This window comes from Psammomys obesus, unplaced genomic scaffold (genome assembly GCF_907164565.1).
Source record: "Psammomys obesus unplaced genomic scaffold, mPsaObe1.curated_primary_1811, whole genome shotgun sequence".
Taxonomy (NCBI): domain Eukaryota; kingdom Metazoa; phylum Chordata; class Mammalia; order Rodentia; family Muridae; genus Psammomys; species Psammomys obesus.
Window position 1 is genome coordinate 2582329 of NW_026589447.1, and position 8475 is coordinate 2590803.

Consider the following 8475-nt stretch of genomic DNA (forward strand, 5'->3'; position numbering starts at 1 on the left):
TACTATTTAGCTTTGAAAACAAGGAAATCATGAAATTTGCAGGCAAATGGTGGGAACTAGAAAAGATCATTCTAAGTGAGGTATCCCAGAAGCAGAAAGACACTCATGGATATACTCACTTATAAGTGGAGGTTAAACATATAATATAGGATAATCATACTAAAATCTGTATACCTAAAGAAACTAATCAAGAAGGAGGACACTGAGTAAGATGTTCAGTCTTCATTCAAAAAGGAAAATGGGACGGACATTGGAAGAGGGAGAAAACAAGGAACAGGACAGGAGCCTACCACAGAGAGCTTCTGAAAGACTCTACCCAGCAGGCTATTAAAGCAGATGCTGAGACTCATAGCCAAACTTTGGGCAGAGTGCAGGAAATCTTATGAAAGAAGGGGGAGATACAAAGACCTGAAAGGGACAGGGGCTTCACAAGAGCAACAGAACCAAAAAACAAAAAATCTGGGCACAGGGGTCTTTTCTGAGATGGATACTCCACCCAAGGACCATGCATGGAGATAAGCTAGAACCCCTGCACAGATGTAGCCCATGGCAGCTCAGTGTCTCAAGTGGGTTCCCTAGTAAGGGGAACAGAGGCTGTCTCTGACATGAACTGATTGATCTGCTCTTTGATCATCTCCTCCTGATGGGGGTGGGCAGCCTTACCAGGCCACAGAGGAAGACAGTGCAGCCACTCCTAATGAGACCTGATAGGCTAGGGTCAGATGGAAGGGGAGGAGGACCTTCCCTAGCAGTGGACTGGGGAAGGGGCAAGGGAGGAGAAGACGGAGGGAGGGTAGGATTGGGAGGGCATGAGGGAGGGAGGTGGCTACAGCTGGGATACAAAGTGAATAAATTGTAATAAATATAAAAAAAAATGATTAAAAAATAGTGTTTGGGGGAGTCAACAGAGCAGTTGCACATATGAACTTGCAGTTGCAGTGGTTTTGACAGCATTCACAAGACATGCTAGAGGTATTACCTTACCTGATTTCAATTTATACTATAGACCATAAACATAAAAACAGCACAATACCGGCACAAAGATCAATAGAATAGAATAAATGACGTGATCTTTGGCAAAGATGTCAAAAGTACACATTAGACAAAAAGCAAAAAACAAAACAAACAAACAAAAAAAAACCCTAAAAAACCCAGCATCTTCAAAATATGATTCTGGAAAGACTGGACATCTACATATAAAATAATGAAATTGTATCTTTATCTCTCACCTTGCCCAAAGTCAAGTAATTCAATATAAGACCCAAAAGCCAAACTAAGGATGTATGAAAAACCTCATGGAAAGCCATTAACCTATAAACTAGTTTTTATAAGCAGCTTAAATGGAGGTATCCTGCATGGGTAGATAAGGGTACTTCCAGAAGCTACCGATTATTAACAATTCTGGGATAAGTGTGGAATATTTCTCTATGACTTATTACTCATAAAGGTCTCACAGAACTCCAAAACAATACAGGCTAGATGACAAGACCCTATTGCTGAAGACACTTTCTACTTTGGTTTCATAACAGAGAAATTAAACTGGAACTAGCCAGAAAACTTCCTTACAACTGGCTAGCTTTAACACTGCTGGAAGACACTATGCAGGCCACTGGGAGACAAAAGTCATCAATCTTACCCAGTTGTGTGGACCCTGAATGTTACAATACTGACTGTCAGGCAAGATTCATGCACTGGTTCAATAGTGGCCTGAATGTTATGGAGATAATTAACCACTTTTCAGATTAGATTTGAGACCTGCTTCACAGGAGAGTTCATGTCTGGTACTTTATATCTAGGCGAAAGGTCATGACTGTGAAAGTCATAGTCCTTAGGAGTGGGAATCAACTGCTTTTATCTTGTTAATTAGATATGTTGTCCCACTACCCTCTAACTACTTTACATTTATCCCTACTGCTCTCAACTTTAGCCAGAGGAGTTTGTTTTCTGCAGTGGGCTGTGGTTAATACAGAAACTTACAAGTGGCGAAAGTGTTGAAACTAAATGACTCCTGAGTGAGTACTCAGTCCAAAATACTGTAAAATTATCTTCTGGACATGACAGAGCCATTGTGCTCATAAGCTCACAGCATCTGTGGTTATCTAACAAGACCTGAACAAACTTGGATTCTTCAACATTCCATCCTGGATTGCTGAGGAGCCCTTGAGGCCCCACCCCAAAATGAGGTGGCAGTTTATGGCTGTTGGAGGAGGGGAGTAGTTTTTCTTCAGATAAATTTCTTCAGGTAACTTTTCTTCAGTCAGTTAATAGCTGTTGGAGAAGGGGAGTAAAGAGAAGGAAAGGGGGATGAATATGATCAAAATACATTATTGTCAAAAAATAAATAAATAAGAAACATCATTGGAGATAGATTTTGAAGTGAATTAGATATGTTGTCCCACTATCCTCTAACTACTTTACATTTATACCCACTGCTCTTTAAGGACCCACCTCTTCCTTTTCTTTTTTTTTTTTGTATTTTATTTTATTCTTATCAGTTACATTTTATTAACTATGTATCCCAGCCGTGTCCCGATCCCTCATTCCCTCCCAGTCCCTCCCTCCCTCCCTCCTCTCCACCATGCCCCTTGCCAAGTCCACTGATAGGGGGGACCTCCTCCCCATTCATCTGATCCTGTTTTATCAGGTATCTTCAGGACTGGCTTCCTTTTTCTTTTGGTAGCTCCTCACACTAACTCAAGCAAAAGCCTTCCCTGCCTTTGTAAACTTTGTATACTTGATAATCTTTGTAAACTCTCAGGGCACACAAGTGGTCATGCCCTGCCCCCAGACTTCTGTAATGGCTGTAATGGCCATTTCCAGCCCCAAGGTAAAAGCATGGATAGGCCCCACCCTACAGGAAAAATACCATCACTCTGAGCTTGCTCCCAAATCAGGCTACATAATTCCTCTACCGTGGAAAGCTTCACTCCCCACAAAACCTATAGAAACCCTGTATTCTGGCAAGTTTTCTGCTGCTTTTCACTCTAGCAGAGGCAGCCACCCTCCTGGGTTTTCCTTCCCGATAAATCTCTTGCATGAAGTTTTATCTATCTATTTATTTTGGTGCAGTGTGACTATGTGGTATTCCTTGGCTCCTAATTGCCAGAATACCTTTCTATCTGAATTGTGACATCTTTCACTTTCTGTCATATACTGCCCCAAAACATTGGAAAAACCAACTATACCTGAAACATTTAAAACTGTGAAACAAAAATCAACATCCTTCCAGGGCTATACATGACTTAATCTCAGTTCCTAAAAAGGCTGAAGCAGTAAGATGCTATTTCAAGGCCTGCCTAGGCAACTTAGAACATGCCTCAAAATAAAACATTAAAAAAAAAAAGGACCAGATGTGATGGCACATGACTTTGACGCCAGCTCTCAGGTGTCAGAGGCAGGTGGATCTCTGTGAGTTCAAGTCAGTCTTGTCTACATAGAGAGTTCTAAGCTATCTAGGACAACATAGTGAGATCCTAGCTTTAAAAAAATAGTTAAGAGGGTGGTGCTGATATGTAACTTGTTGGTAGGTTACTTGATTGGTGTGTACAAGGCCCTAGATTCTAGCTTCAATAACTACAAAAGTCAATTAGTCAAGTAAACATTTCTTCCTTTTAAGTTGATTATCTTAAGCATTTGGTTGCAGTATGGAAGACTGGCTAGTATAAATCTTGATAAAATAAATAAAAAGTTGTGTACTGTAACTCATTTTGTTGTTCCACAGAACATTAAGATTCATTGCCTTTGTGTAATCTCTTTCTCTTTCCCTTTTTAAAAAATTATTTTCTATCTGGTGCAGTGGCACACACTTTTAATCTCAATACTTAGGCAGGCAGAGGCAGGCACATCTCTGTGAGCTCAAGGCCAGCCTGGTCTACAAAGTAAGTCTAGGACAGCCAAGGCTACACAGAGAAACCCTGTGTCTAAAAGGCATGTGTTTGCAGTGCCCCTGGAAACCAGGAGAGGGAGTCAGTTCCTCAGGGACTGGAGTTTAAGATGATTATGAGCCACCCTGTGGTTGCTAGGAATTGGATCTAGGCCCTCTGGAAAGGTAGCCAGTGTTCTTAAGCACCGAACCATCTCACCAGGCCACAGATTGTTATTTTTCTGTGGCGCTGAGGATCAAACCCAAGGCCTCATTCATCCTGGGTATACACTTTTTGACTGAGATGTATTTCTACCACCTCTTTAATTTTTGTATTTATCTTAATGAAAAGAGAAATCAGATCATCCGGATTTAAAAACAAAACAAACAACTCATCATTAGTAAATCATCTAATTTTCATCAAGTCACTGAGTACTTACATGTGCTTCAATTTTATCATTAATTAAATGGACCTTGTGGGTACCCCGACCTGAATCAATCATTGGGCACCAGTGGTTTCAGGATGCAGAGGAGCTGCGGATCAAGGTTCAGTGGTGTTGAGTGCAGTGGTGTAGGAGTACCCTGGGTATGAACTACAGGGAGACTGTTTTGGAGGACAACCCATTTATTGAAGTAACCGGCTAGCTTGTATAGCTTGAGTCAGGGGGAGGAGAGGATGAAAGAACAGGGGAGTAAATGCACCTAATTTGCATAAGCGGACCTAATTGAAGACATTCCAACATTAATGACACACTGATCCAAAGTGCTGCAACAGAGGCAGGGGCTTTCCAAATGTATCAGATTAGCAGACTGTTGGTAACATGATTAGGGAGAAGCCAGTTCTTTGGGGAAACAGTAGCTTAACTGACTCTAACATGAAGTAGCCTTTGTCCCTATGGAGTTGAGTGGCACTACTCCTGCTGTGCTCTCTGAGAGAAATGTGGGCTATGGGCAATACTCTACCATCCCTCATCTGGCTTGGGAACCCACAGGACATAACAAGAATGCCTAAATGTATTATATATATATATATATATATATATATATATATATATATATATATATCCCATATATTTTGTTTAAACATATATATGTATATATATACATATATATGTATATATATATATGCTTTTAATATTTACAATAAGAGCTGAACATGATTCATTTCTGTAATCACAACATTTAAGAAACTAAGTAATTGAGAGTTCAAAGCTACCCTTGGCTACAAAGCAAGACTCTGCCTCAGAAAAGATATTTACAATAAAGATGCATTTCAATAGATTATTTTAAAAAAATAATATGTACGTGTAGCTTTTCTGCTTCTAGCCTGGAGAATTTAAGCCTTTCCAAAGTGTGTGGAAGAACTAAAGGCAACCAACAGTCATCTAAAATGTGACTGGCTCAATGATGATCTCTGGAAAAAAATTAGAAATCACTACTAAAGCATAAGATGCTTGACATAAGGGCTTGGGCCACATATGTTGTAGAGTGGGATGCAAATGATTCATATGGCATTCTTACTACAGATATTTCGGCCCTCACTTTACTGTTCCTAGCTAGTGCTGCTTTGTCCTAGAAGTTGGCCATGATGATTGAAGCCAGAGAGAAGGAACAAAAGAAAAAACAAAAACTTCAAGAAAACATTACAAAATCTAAATGATATTTTTTAAACAAGGATTGCAGGGGCAAACAGGCTCTGCATATAGAAGAAAATCATCTGGAAACTTCTGCAGGTTTGGAGGGACTCACTAATGTTCTACTCGATTTCATGATAGTGTTATTTCATAAATTAAATCATATCTAACCTCAACACTGTAGGAACTTTTAGGCTTGAAAATATAAGTCTGTTGGTATCTACTGACAGGTATTGTAAGCTAGCATTTATCCTACAGGTGGAGCATGTTTAGCCTCAAGATTCAAAACCGAAAGTACTGCAAAATCTGATACCTGTGTTCAGACAAAGTGGAAAATTCCATGTCGGATCTTGGGATGATCTGCAACCAAAACATCGGTGTACTAAAATGTTTGAAAAATTACCTTCTTCAAGCTATGAGTAATATAGATGATTCTTTTTGTTTGGATTTAGACTCCATCTTCAAAGTATTATGTAAATACTCTAAAATCTGAGAAAAAATATTATTCACCCCAAGCATTTACTTTGAAACACTCAGTAACATAACAAATGGGTGTCTTTATCAACTCCCTCCCCTCAAGCTTAAGGAATTATGCTGAAGAGGAGGTGAAAGGATTGTAAGAACCAGAAGTGGTGGATGACACCTAGGAAACACATTCTGTCTTTCACACAGAACAGGATCTATGCATATATGAACTATGGCAGCACACAGAGGGCCTACTAAGACACAGGGGGTCCCAGCACTGAAAGGGGGAAGTAGACAGGAGTTCTAACCCCTAACAAAGAAGTAGTCTGCAATTGATACCCGTTGGCAAAGGAAAAATCAGTTTTCTTCAGTGGAGTCTCACTGGGTATATATATTTATCACACTTTGGGGTAGACACCATGTCCAGGAGTAATGGCCAACATAAAACAAATGGTAGATTTGTTTTTGTAGATTTCCTTTGTCTCATATTGCTTTGTTTGGGCTTGTTTTGTTTTGTTTAATTGATCCTTTGATTGTATGCTTTGGTTTCCTTTTTTGTGTGTTTCTGCGTGTTTCTTGTCTTTGTTTTGTCTGGTTTTTAGGGAGAAAAGGAGAAAGAGAGAGAGAGAATTAAATTCAGTGGGTAGGTAGGAAGGGAGGTAGGGAGGATCTGGTGGAGGCAAAATCATGGTCAAAATACATTGTATACAACCCACTAGAGATACAGTTGCTAGGAAACCTTCCCCTCTTCCCTAGGACAGCCAAACAAGGGAAGCGAGACAGTTAATGGTTTGGGGGCCTTCCTATAGCCAATCAATTCAAAATGCAACACCCCCTTTTGTGTTTCAACCAATAGACGCTTGCCAGGCAGGAATTCCCCTGCTTTGGGCACACTGGGAAGGACCAGACTCTTTAAATCACTCACCTACAGCTTTGCTAGGCCACAGAGGAAGACAAGGCAGCCACTCCTGAAGATACCTGATAAGCTAGGGTCAGATGGAAGGGAAGGAAGACCTCTCCTATCAGTGGATTTGGAAAGGGGAAGGATGGAGATGAGGGAAAGAGGGTGGGATTGGGAGGCAATGCAGGAGGGGACTACGGCTGGGATACAAAGTAAAGAACCTGTGATTAATATAAAAAAAGAAAAATTAATAAAAAAAAAAAGAAAAAAAATCACCCGCCTAACCTAAGGGTGTGTGAGCTCAAGCTGTAGCTTGTAATAAAAAAAATCCTCATGTGTTTTGCAAAGAAAAAAAAAGCCTTCAATTAAAAAAGTAATTTGAAGCTTTGGCTTGAGGCAGAAGATTATGAGAAGCCAAATTCTTGGTTCCACAGGCACCTAGGTGTTAAAGGGCCAGTTCCTGTTTTCTCTTCCCTTAAAATAATGATGATAATAATTCTAGTAAAAAGTCATTTACTCAACCTATAGTAAAAATTCTTTAAAACTGACAGTCATTTGTCATTTTGAACTTATATACTTAGTGAAACAGATCATGCAAAAAAAATGGCTTTAGATTATAAATTCTATCTAAATGGTGGTTTAAAATAGGAATCAGTTCTGGGGAGAGGATATTAGGAATGTCTAAGAATTACCTTCTGAGGTGCAAACTTTATTTAGCTTAAAATACACAGTATTTTTTGTTGTCATATTTGACACACAGTGTCTCTACATAGCTCTGACTGGCCTGGAACTAGCCATGTAGACCAGGCTGGCCACAGAGATTTGCCTGCCTCTGCTTCCCACGTGCTAGGATTAAAGTCTAAAATATACAGCATGTTAATAGTGATTTTATTTTTGCTTAATTCTTGGAATGGAAACATTACTGAATTTCTTAAAGGAAGATTATAATTAATGAATGTGTCTATTTGCATTTTTTTTCTGACTTTAGCCTTATGACAACTGGTAATTATCAAGACCTCCTGCTATTTTAAACCTAATTTTAGAAGAGATGCTCATTATATTGACCATACAAAACATTCTGGATTGAATAATTGTTGTGTTGAGCACTGCCACTTGCTTAAGTGAGTTGCTAAGGAGTGTATTGTGATTTAAAGCTGCCTGTGAAAAGGGAAAGTGCTGTTTCTACCTTGGGTTCAGTTTTTTCCTTGTATCACTAGACTGACTAGAACTGTGAAACAGTTACACATCACTGATAATTTGCTAGTGAGGTAGATAGTACTTTGGTTTTTATTCCATCTGTTTACAACTCATATGGTAGTGGTGTCCTGTTACTGTTTACTTATTAAATGTGAAAATTAAAATTTCAAATTTATGAAGTTACACTCCATAATTGATAAAGTTTTAAATTTGAAAAACATTTAACGCATTTAGGAGCAATTGCAGGAACTGGATAAAATGGCAGTTAGAGTGCAGAGTTAAAGAGTTTTCAGTGGTAAAACAGACTTGAGACTATTAAACACAGCTTTTCTAAATTCATGGTCCAGTACCTTTGTTCACTGGAGAAATTTAATTGCTTAATAACATTTTCTGCTCCCCTGGCAATTAATTTTAAG

General features: G+C 39.1%; 1 pseudogene; it reads left to right on the forward strand.

Moving 5' to 3' along the window:
* The first annotated feature begins 5312 nt into the window (after positions 1-5312).
* Positions 5313-5522, forward strand: LOC129674987 (small integral membrane protein 15-like; annotated as a pseudogene).
* The last annotated feature ends 2953 nt before the right edge of the window (positions 5523-8475 follow it).